This window comes from Capsicum annuum, chromosome 8 (assembly GCF_002878395.1).
Source record: "Capsicum annuum cultivar UCD-10X-F1 chromosome 8, UCD10Xv1.1, whole genome shotgun sequence".
In the NCBI taxonomy this organism is placed as follows: domain Eukaryota; kingdom Viridiplantae; phylum Streptophyta; class Magnoliopsida; order Solanales; family Solanaceae; genus Capsicum; species Capsicum annuum.
The window spans coordinates 113,267,645-113,280,074 of record NC_061118.1 but is presented as its reverse complement, the minus strand read 5'-3'; the positions used below and the strand labels follow the sequence as shown (position 1 = coordinate 113,280,074).

The 12,430-nt window shown below is 35.8% G+C and overlaps 1 long non-coding RNA gene across 1 annotated transcript; it reads left to right on the top strand.

Moving 5' to 3' along the window:
- Positions 1-322: 322 nt before the first annotated feature.
- On the top strand, positions 323-7,202 carry LOC124886744. The gene is made up of 2 exons (XR_007044135.1): positions 323-949; positions 6,972-7,202. It is a non-coding gene; the product is annotated as an uncharacterized LOC124886744 (long non-coding RNA).
- Positions 7,203-12,430: the final 5,228 nt, after the last annotated feature.

Here is a 12,430-nt window from a genome sequence, read left to right as displayed (position 1 = left end):
AAAATGTACAAATTATTTTATTACTTTTTAGCATCATTTTTTATAATTTATTAATTCAAATACAATATTGTACATAATTAATATTTTACTAAATCATTTTCGTAAATATGCACGCTCACAATTTACAAATACACTGTCTTTTATTATTATCAATAATTTTATAAAATAATTTTTTATGTAACATTAATTTTTGCATACATAGTTTATTTTAATATCAGCGTCTTATTATTTTCCTCTTCATTATTACAATAGCAGCCAATTTTAATTCATTTCCTAATTTATTTAAATTCTATCCACATTTAATTTAATTTAAAAGGTCCCTATTATTTTTCTTATTCTTTTTAATCTCAGCCATGGATCAAGATCGATCCAATGGTTGAGATCAACCCACTCTACTCTTTCCATTTATACCAACATAAACCCTAATCCTATTTTTGAAAAAAAAATCAACATCAGCCGCCACCAATCTCCACCTTCTCTCTTCTTTCTCTATTTAAAAACCAGCAACCATTGCTCCCTCTGTCAACCACCAACCACCAACCACCAACCACCGTACAAAACTAGCCACCGCCGACCAAGCCAACACCCTCGCTGCCCAACCTTCTTCTCTCTTCCTCCATCTTCTCTTCATTCTCTTCCCGTTACTGCCATTCCAGCCGACCAATGCGCATAAGCGACTAGCCACTGGTAAAAGCCCGAATCAGCACTGCCACCGGTGAAATTGCACTAGCCGTGCCACCCTACCTCTTTTCCCTCATCTTCATCATTATCCCCGCTCCAGCTGTCACTGCCACGTCGACTCAAGCCCACCGGCAAAATCAAGACAACTACCGGTAAGCCGCCGTCATGTCCGAACCCCATGCAACAAACCACTGTCACCGCCGAGCTCTGGTCAAACATCGTTGGAAAACACTACATTCTTGATGGATTTTTTTTGAATTCGTCCCAGGTTGTTTCTCCCTTTGAATTTATTCTTTTCTTCTATCCTTATTCTTTTAGACAGGTTCTTAGATTTGAAATCGGTGAAATTTGACTTTGATTTTTGAGATTATTCTTTAAATTTCATGTTTGTTTCTGCCCTTAGACTAACATATATGAAAAATGCCCAAATTTTATCAGCGATGATTATTTTTAGTTTTTACATTAATGGTCACTGATTTGTTAATTGCATTTTGTTTGAAGGCTTTGCTTGACACAATGAGTTATGTTGGGGATAAATTTAGTTAGCCTTCAATCATGCTCAATCTCGATTTATGATTTGTGATTGATTTAGTGTCTTTGATTCAAAATTAATGGGGTACACAGGGACACCTAATTCTGAACTCTGTCTAGTATAGTATTTGCTTGCTAAATATGATCGTTTGATTTTTTTTTCATTATTATTGAAATTGTGTGATAGCTGTTTGTTAAAGTTTTGATGTCACTAGTGATTGATTCTAGCTGGCCTATAATGGATTTTTTCTTACTTCTCTATTCATGGTAAGCTTGATTCACTCTTACATTTAACTGAGAATATTAGTTGGCTAAGTAATGTGTGATGAATTGACTAATTTTTATTATCCTTACCATATTGTTTGAAAAAATCTTTCGAGATTAATTTCCTTCCTTATTTGTCTTGCCTTAAATAAGTCGGATAATCTTTTATGTGATCAATTATGTTAATTGTGATTGATTTATTTAAATCTTGATATGATTATGTAATTAAGAAAAATAATTTCTATAATCATCCTTGATTTATCTTCTGTCCTTTACTTATTCATTCTTCTATCCACTATAAAAACAAGACTCTTTTTCACTATTGGGAGGACATCAGACTCATTCTTCTTTTTTACACTGGCTTTTCATCCTCTATCATTCTCTTACACAATAGAAAGTTTTACAAAAAAAACTTTTTACTACACTTTACTCCTTGCAATACTTGGCTTGAGGTTTCTATCGTGAATTTCAACTTATTAGAGCTTTCTTTTATTTGTTGCCGCCTACCGGTATGTCTTCCTAATGCTTTAATTGTTGAAAGTTATTGTCCTGAATTATGATGATCCTCTGTTTGTTGTTAAATGTCATGTATGTCTCCCTTTGGATGTTTATAACTTTTGGACTTGAGAATGTATTTAGATGGTAGTATATTTTTGCGCATGTACTTGTGTTTGACAGGTTCTGATTTAAGTTTTTAGATTCAGGTAAAATGAAGAGTTTCTCGGAATTCGAGAATGGTTAAGGCTATTTCACTTAGACATTTTTTTATTTTTTTATTTTTGAATTTGTAATAATTATTGTATAAACATCTACATGTAATAATAAATTTGGGGAATTGCTTGGGGGCGGGGACTTACGTGCTCTATGAATAGTATAGATAGGCACAACTTATGTTTTTATGTGTGTTACGTGCTACGTGGATCATTTAGGCACACAAACTTAGGGTTTATTAACACATAAATCGGTTAGACATTTAATCTACTTATTAATTAATTCGATTAGAAATCTTGATTTTAGGATCAAACTAACGTCCGACATGCTAAATTAAATTCCTGCATATTAGCTTGTTAAACATTAGAATTAAACATGTCATCGTATGTTTTAGCATATTAATACAAATTTAAGCATATCAATATTAAAATTTTAGCATGTTAACATAAAAATTCCTACATGTTAATTCATTTTCTAGCATTTAAAAGCATCTTTAGCATGTTAATGAACTGTTCAACATTTAAAATGAATGTCGGTAATAATTTACAATATGTAACTTTAACTTCCTACACTGTCATTAGCTTACAACACGTCTTACACAATGAAATTCATGAGCATTACTTTTGACATATTTACTTCACTTTGACAACACATTATTTAGACATGATTAACAATTATCTTTTGTCATACTAAACAATTGTTGAACATTTAGATATCATGCATATAGTTTAATGACATCAAAACAATAAGTAATTATTTGTTTTGCATGTTAATCACCCTAATCAACTCTTTAATTAACCAGGAGGCTAACTTGAGACATTACATGCTATTTGATGTCCTTGTTTTTTTATGCGTTTTGAGTCCTAGGAAATATAGCTTTATTTTGTCTAGACCACAATTCTGAATTAGCAAAGCCCAATGCCTTTTGGGCGATAAGTAGGACGATAGGTATTTTAAAAGACGTTAGTTTTATTCTTGTCTTAGAATGCCTTTAGATTTGACAACCAGCCTAGGTGGGGTGGGACGGGTAGTCATTCGGAAGTGATGATCTCCAGAGATATTACATGACATTTGACATTGTTACTTGTTTAAGAATTTGGCCAGTGGGTCGGATAAGGATTAAACAAGTTGGGGTTCTGATCCGAATGAGATCAAAAATATTTATTTGTTTGATTTGATGAATTCTGTCTTTTCTTTACATTTACTTTACTTGCTTGTTTGCTTGGGGTAGTTTTTAAAAGTAATAAATATTTTGTTATAAATTGTTTTTCCTTCTTTCTCTTCGCTTCTCTACTTTATATCATTTGTTATCCTTTTTATCACCACCTAGTTAATGATTAGAAACAATAAAATAACATATTTATTTATTTGTTACTTTATCACTTAGTTAAACCTTAAATTAATAATAAAATAATTGACCTTTGCTTATCACATACAATACCCACTAAAAAATACAAATTCGGCCGGAAATCACCTTTGTGGACCTCAAAAGGTACCTAATACCTTCCTTTTGAGGTAATTTGAACCCTTACTCAAATTTCTGGTGAATTAATACAAAACAACAAAATAGGTTCGTAGTAGCCTAGACCGGTGCCCTAACGCTTCGTAATTCGTTAGGTGTCGACTCTTCACACTTTCTTCAAAACAATTGCCCCAAAAGAGTAGTCAGGTCGAATCTCGCTTTTTGTGACAAAAAATGGAGCATGACAGAATGACGACTCTGCAGGGGATCTTAGATTATAACCATTATGAGTTTGTATTTTATGTGAGATTCTATTACCTTTTTTTGTTTTATTTCTTCGTAATTACTTTATCTCTTTTCCCTTTATTACTTATATCATGTTTTATGTTTACGTGTTAGCCTCTTCATCCTCCCTCTTTTTTGTGATTTTATCCATGTTTATCCCTTCCGCACTTCCCCTTTTATTGGTTATGTGCTTTGATGTTTATTTATTTTTATAGTGCTAAAGCATGCTATGATATTTTGCTATGTGCTACATGTTACTGCTTTATATAACTGACATTTCGCTCATACTTTCCTCCACTTGGAACCTCTTTTTTTTTGAACGGTTGCGTGGTAGCATAGACTTTATCTCCTAAAAGACCCTTCAGAAAATGCCTTGGGGATCGATCGATCAACAGTGCATCGACAGTCATAAGCTTTTCCACTCTCGAGTTGTCCACTCGAGGGAACTTTGTCATAAACCCACTTTTGCCCTTTAGGTTTTGGCTACATATTTCTTTTATTAAGGAATATACATCCCATTCAACGTAGGATGCCTTGCCACCCTTGATGCGTTGAATGTTAGTCTCATTCAAAGTCCAAGGAGTTTTACGACCCCAAAAGGATGCATAATACTATTTGCTATGTGTTGCATTACTATGTATGCACTTATATCTTACCGATATTGTTGTTGTCCTCCTTGTCCTAAACGCCCCCTATTCTTAGTATTCCTTATTTTAGAGTCTTTACTCTCAAAGTTCTTATCATGTTAGGACCCTACAATACACTCTTAGGGTCTAGCAAAAATATCCTCCTGACTCATCCGTTAGTATATTACTCATCCCTAGGCTCAACTCTTGCTTTGATGAACGGTTTTTCATACAACCTATTATTTTAGGATATTCTTTTCCTAATGTTGCTAACGCTTACATACTTTTGTCCCATCATGATGTTGTCATACTCATGTCATACTCTAATTTTCACAACCTCTAATTTACATAGAGCTCTCATAACTTCTATTCACTTCGAATGAGCATAGCTCAGTATTCTCAAATGAGTAAAATATCTTTTCTATACTCCCGTGCATACTTTTTGTTTCTCATCATAAGTCACATATATTTGTCATCCTAGGCGTACCTTAGACTTAATAAGGCTCCATTCATTATACAATATTTTAGTCTTACAAATTAACATGTTTATTCTTTTACCATATGTCACCTTCACCTTACTAACTTGACTTTTTTTTATTTATGTTTATTGATTTTAATTTTTCTCCTACACCCCAAAGATTGATTCATGTATTCTTTCGCCCATCACATTAGTCGACAAAGGCTCGGTCTTCTTCTTTTAAAGCTAAGTCAAGAAGACAAGGAAATGGGTAATAACAACGAAACTATAAATGAGCATAATAAGATGATCTTACGCACGGAACAAAGAATCCTTCAATTAGAAGGGGAATTGTCACAAGCTCGTAACTTGTCCAATCTATCCCTTACTTTGAATGCTTCTCTCAAACCACAAGCTGAGGGTAACACCGTTATTAAATCCCATCCCATATTCACAGTCATCTAGTAACATCCCTTACTATTTCACTACCTCCATATAATCCAAGTCACATATATATGCTTCATAAAAATAACCAACATCCATATTTTTGCCCACCACAATATCGCATATATCCAGCTCCACTAAATTCACAAATAACATCATGCATCCAGAATATGCCGCCAATGTTTACCACAAATATTCCTATTTCCATTATCCAGACAATCATATTTCACATTCAATTTATGTCGAAAACCATCACCAATATGAATCCAAACCTCCAGAAAATGCCACCCTTATGCAATTCGTGGTTGAAAGATTGGAATAACTTGAAAGCAATAAGGGGTTGAAAGGGATAAGTTACGAGGACCTGTGCATGCACCATGACGTTGAGCTGTTGAAGGGGTACAAACCTTCTAAATTTGAATTGTATAATGGGATTGCATATCCGAAAGTCCATTTGAAACTATACTGTGACAAACTAGTTGGAGTTGGTAAAAATGAGCAGATTCTTATTAATTTATTCATGAGGAGTCTCACTGATGATGCTTTATCATGCTTTATCATGATATGTGTGACCGCATGGGGTCCTATGTGATATTGATAGCCTTGAATACATATGAATAATTATTTTATGTTGTTAAAAAGCTTAATATGGTACCATTGGTGTATTATGATTATATTCCTACTTTATTGGCATATGAGACATGTGGAAATTCATGGATAAAACAAAAATAATGAGTGGATATTGACTCACATGGTTGTGGAAATATATCATTGTTGTTGGTTGTGGAAATATTTCATGTGGTTGATTGTGAAACACTCATTATGATTGGTTGTAAGAATTACATCCTCATATCATACTCATTCATGAAACATTGGTACCACCGTGGCAACACCAGTATAACACTGTCAACATTTTTTTAAAAACCCTCCCAAAGGGATGTATCAAAGAGGAGATGTTGTAATACCTTATAAAACTCTTTCCGAGGGATGTGCCGAAAAGAAGATATGAGATATATGGCTTGTATACGGGTTGATGAACCCCCCATGGGTCCTAAGCTGGGAAGCTTTAGCTCCGTAGATGTATACAGGGATTGTGCGACGATCCCAGAGGTTGTGCGACGACCTCATGCATCATCATCATTATCATATACATTGCACTTACTTTATTGTGTTATGTTGTGTTGTATTGTCATATTGACTTGTCATCTATGTATTTATCGTATCTTTCTTTAATTATATTTGATGGTTTTGTATATATATATTCTCCCCTTTTCTACTTATATGTGATATAATGTATACTTATTTTCTATCTTGGTGTGATATTATAATATATGTGATATATTAAAACTATTAGTGCAAGCGGTGTGGGTTACAGTTATGGGATATTTTCTGATTGCAGGTGATGTGGCCTTAGTGTATATTTTGTACACTTTATTTACTATTTTGTTTGGTCAGCCTATGATACCTACTGAGTACAAGTGGGCATGCCCACTGCGCCCTTTTGGTGCAGGTCCTAGCCTAAGTGTGCTTCAACTTGCTAAACTCGGCCGATTATTGGAGCTTCCAAAGTAGAGGTTTGACATTCATGCGTCCAGAGTTCACTTCTATCTTTCTATATTAGTTATGTTTTTTATTAGTGTTCGAAGATAGATATTTTCTTTCCTGGTTATTTTTCTGATGTATTTGACTCCGAGATTGTATTAGTAGTTCTTATATTATTGACACCAGGTTTTGAGAGTTATGTATGCATGTGTTGATTTTATTCTTTTTGTTTTTATTATATCTCTGTGGTTCAGCTTCGTTCTAAAAGCCTTACCTTGGGGGCATTTCTGTCTTTTGTTTGTGTGTATCAATTTGGGTGAGAGGCTTACTTGTCAAGGTTTGCCGTGAAAAGTGTAATCATGACCTATTAATTTTTGGGTCATGATAAATTTATATCAGATCATCTAGGTTCATCGGTCTTTATGATGTAAGAACATAATGTCTAATATGTAAGAACAAAATGTATAGTAAAGTCTTGCGGATCGATACGTAGACGTTCATATCTATCTTTGAGAGGCTACAGGACGTCTTTAGGAAACTTCCTTAATTTTATTCTTTATCGTGCAAAGTTTTATTCATACTTTGTGTTTTGAGTTATGTTTCACTCTTTCTGCAAGGATGGTATGGCTTATACTACTATCAATTGAGAGATACATTGAGAGAATGGTGAAGATTATTTGTCGATTGGAGGCTTGTTGATGCTCTTGAGTTGTTATGGGATCAGTTTGTGATGCCTTTCTCGAGTGATTCATGTCTTACAGTTTGAGGATCAGATGTCGGATTAGTTTGATCGTTTAGAGCAGGGCTCCATGACAGTTGCTGAGTATGAGACATGCTTCCATACTCTATGGATAGCATTTTCACCAAGTCCAAGAAAATTCAAAAGTTTGTGAAGGTTTTAGATGTCTACGTTCAGTTGGATATGTCTTAGATGGTTGTGCTTGGGGCTTCTTTTCAGAGTATTGTGGATCATGCTAAGATGACAGAGGGTATTCTTAGTGCATCTTATAGAGGCTCCAAGAATGAATGATGTTTTGGTGAGTTCAGGAGTCATACCTATTGAGGTTGAGATTTTAGAGGTTTTCGTGGATACCATAGTAGGCCAGTGGCGACTTTATAGAGTTCATATGGTGAATATTCTAGTTCAGTAGTTTAGGGTGGCCATTCGGGCTTAGTTGAACCTTCTTCTATTAATACTAGTCATAAAGGTTGCTTGTGTTTGATGAGATTAGCTATGTGGCCAAAGACTATCCCCGACGAGTGATTTAGGCTACTCCTATTTCATCAAGGACTATTCTTGATGAATGATTTGAGCTACTCATATTTTATCTGTGAGGGGTAGGGGTACTACTAGAGGTATAAGGGATAGAGATTATGGAGCTCGTAGGGGTGGCTGTAAGGCCACTTAGGTAGTTGGTGGTCGTGAGGTCACCCTGGTAGCTGGTGGTCGTGGTCAATGTTATGCTATACCAGTCAAACCTAAGATAGAGGCTTCTGATCTTGTGATTACATGTATCATCCCCATTTGTTTTAGATATGTATCTATATTATTTGATCTCGGATCAACTTTTTCCTATGTGTCTATGTATTTTGCTTTGGGTTTTGATTCTGTTAGTGAGCCTCTTTCCATGTCTATTCGTGTATCTATCTCGATAGGTAATTCTTTAGTGGTGGATCGGGTGCACTGATCTTGTGTTGTGACTTTTACCTAGCGTGAGACTTTGGTATACTTGCTTGTGTTAGATATAGTCGAGTTTGATGTTATTTTGGGTATGGATTGGTTGGATCCTTAACATGCTGTCTTAGATTGTTTTTCTAATACTGTGACTTTAGCTTCGCCAGGTGTGCCAAGGATAGCCCAGAAGAGTCTACTTTATTCGGGTCCTAAGAGGATTATATCTTATATTTAGGCTAGTAAATTGGTTGAAAGGGGATGTTTATTTTACTTGGATCATATTCGTGATACCAGTGTTGTTTCGCCTCCTTCCTTAGATTCTATTCCTGTTGTCTGTGAGTTTATAGATATGTTCCCTATGGACTTTTCAGGTATGCCTCCAGATCGTAACATTGATTTTGGTATTGATGTTGAGTCGGGAACCAAGTCCATTTCCTTTCTCCCTTATAAGATGGCCCCAACAGAGTTAAAAGAACTAAAGGATCAGTTGTAGGAGTTAATAGATATGGAATTTATCCAACCTGGTATTTCACCTTGGGGTGCGCCTATCTTATTTATGAAGAAAAAATATGGGTTTATGCGGATGTATATGGAATATTGGCAGTTGAATAAGGTGACGATTAAGAATAAGTATCCTCTTTTTAACATTGATGATTTATTTGATCATTTTTAGGGTGCTGCGGTGTTTTAAAAGATTAATTTGACATTCAGTTATCACCACTTGAGGATTAGAGCTTTGGATATTTCAAAGACAGCTTTTTGGACTCGATATGGTCATTATGAGTTCTTAGTTATGCCTTTTAGGTTAACAATGCCCCTGCCGCATTCATGGAATTGATGAACTGAGTATTTTGACCTTATCTTGACTCCTTTGTTATTGTATTTATAGATGATATCTTGGTGTATTTCAAGAGTAAGGCTGAGCATGAGGAGCATTTGTGGACTGTGCTTTAGGAATTGAGGGATGAGAAGTTGTATGCAAGGTTCTCTAAGTGCGAGTTTTTATTGGAGTCTGTTTCTTTGTTGGGTCATGTGGTGACTAAGAAAGGTATTATAGTTGATCTAGCCAAGATTGTTGTGGTTCATGATTGGGCTAGACTTACTTCGCCTACTGAGATTCAGAGTTTTGTTGGATTAATAGGTTATTATCGGTGTTTTGTTGAGGGTTTTTCAACCTGTACAGCTCCATTGACCAAGTTGACCCAGAAGAATATTTCTTTTCAGTGGTCCAATATTTATGAGGCTAGCTTTCAAAATCTTGAGGATTTGTTGACTTTGGCTTCTATCTAGACTTTTCCTAAGGAGGGCATGGTTTTACCATATTTTGTGATGCTTCAGGTATTGGGTTAGGTGTTGTGTTGATGCAGAAGGGCAAAGTGATTGCTCATGTGTCTCGTATGTTGAAGCATCATGAGAGAAATTATCTTACTTATAATTTGGAGTTGTGTGTAGTTATGTTTGCCTTAAAATTGTAAAGGCACTACTTGTATGTAGTCCGTAGTGAGATCTTCTTAGATTAACTTCACTACTTCTTCATCCAACGAGATCTTAATATGAGGCAACATCGTTAGCTTGAGTTGCTTAAGGATTATGACTTGATTTTTTTCTACTATCCTGGTAATGCTAATATGGTTGCGAATGACTTGAGTTGGAAGTCGACTAGTCTGGGTAGCTTGGTGCATCTTTTGACCCAGGAGAGGCCTTTAGCCTTAAAGGTTCAGTCTTTAGCTAACCAGATGGTTAGGTTTGATATTTCAATACCTGGGTGTGTTTTTGCATTTGTGGAGGCTAGATCTTCTATGATGGAGAAAATTTGAGCTCATCAGTTTGATGATGTTAGATTGAAGTTGATTTAAGATAAGGTGTTGAGTGGGGAGGCTAAGGAAGCCTTACTTGATTTAGATGGAGTTTTGTGTATTAGAGGCAAAGTTTACGTGCCGAGAGTGGGTGATTGAACTAGATTGATCTTGAAGGAGGCCCATAGTTCCAGGTATTCCATCCAGATGTGACTAAGATATATCATGATTTGAGACAATACTATTGGTGGGGTGGTATGAGGTGAGATGTAGTGGATTTTGTGGCTTGTTGTCTATGTTGTCAGTAGGTAAAGGCCGAGCATATGCGACCTGGTGGATTGCTTTAGAGGTTGCCCATTCCCGAGTAGAAGTGGGAACGGATCACTATAGACTTTATAACTGGTTTGCCCTGTATATCTTATGGTTCTGATAGTGTTTGGGTCATTGTGGATCGATTGACCAAGTCAGCTCATTTTATTTTGGTTTAGGTCTCATTCAGTGTTGAGAGGTTTGCCTCTATCTTCATCTGTGAGATTTTGTGTCTGTATGGTATACCGGTGTTCATTATTTCAAATCGAGGTTCTGTGTTCATATCTTACTTTTTGAAGACTTTTTAGGATGAGTTGGGTACTTAGGTTGATCTTAGCACAATGTTTTACCCCATACTGATGGTTAATTAGAGCGTACTATTCAGGTTTTGGAGGATATGCACTGTGCATGTGTGATGGATTTTGGTAGCTAGTGGGAGAAACATTTGGCTTTACCTAAGTTTACATATAATAATAGCTACCATTTCAATATTGATGTGGCTCTATTTGAGGCATTGTATGGTATGTGTTGTCTCTCTCCAGTTGGTTATTTTGATGTTTCTGAGGTTAGACCTCGAGGTACGGACTTAATTTGTGAGTCTTTGGATAGAGTCTGGGTCATTCAGTACAGACTTAGAGCGGATCAGAGTAGGAAGAAGTGCTATGCTGATCATAGACTTTGTGCCTAAAGATTTGGTGTTGTGATAGTATTTTCCTCCGAGTTTCACACATGAAGGGTGTGATGAGGTTTGGGAAGAGAGGCAAGCTTAGCTCCAGGTATATTGGTCCATTTGAGATTCTTCGGATAGATGGTGATGTGGCTTATGAGTCTTTGCCCCTGATCTATCAGCTGTTCATCTAGTTTTTCATGTTCGTATTCTTCGTCGTTACATTCTAGATGAGTCTCATGTTATTCATTGGGAGTCATTTCAGTTAGATGAGCGGTTATCTTTTGTTGAGGAGCTGATCTCCATATTGGCTAGAGATGTTATACGGCTGCGCTTTAGAGTGATCCCTGTGGTTAAGGTCTAGTTACGACATCGACCTATAAATGAGGCTACTTGAGAGGTCGAGTCTGATATGCGTAGTTCTTATCAGAAGCTCTTCGTTGATTCAGGTATTTCTATGCCTTAGTTCGAGTACGAACTTGATTTTTAGTGGTGGATGATGTAACGATCTGAAAAATTTGATGAAATATGTGAAATTTGCAATTTCTTGTAATTTAACCATTTTACCCCTCTCCGTAGTTGCATTATGATATTTCTGGGGTGTGGGGGTGACTGACTTGATTTCCAATGTATTTTGGTACCATTTATGCGGTATTGTGGTTTTTGATGGCTTTAAGGGCCTTATTTTAGACTTATTTGGATATCTTTTGAGCCATGCGACGGATGGCTGAATGAACTGCGCCAACAACTCTAAAATATTAATTTTAGGCTAGCTAGACCTTTGGTTCGGGTTTCGATGCACCCGAGCTCATTTTGATCCATTAGTCAAAAAGCTGAGAAATTAAAAATATGGGTGTGGGACCCACATTTAGTTGAAATGACCTCGAATAGAAAACCTGACTTCGCCAGAAAATCCAAAACGTCGATTTTAGGGTGTCAACATATTTGTTGTAATTTTTTGGCTTTTAAATCTCATTTCG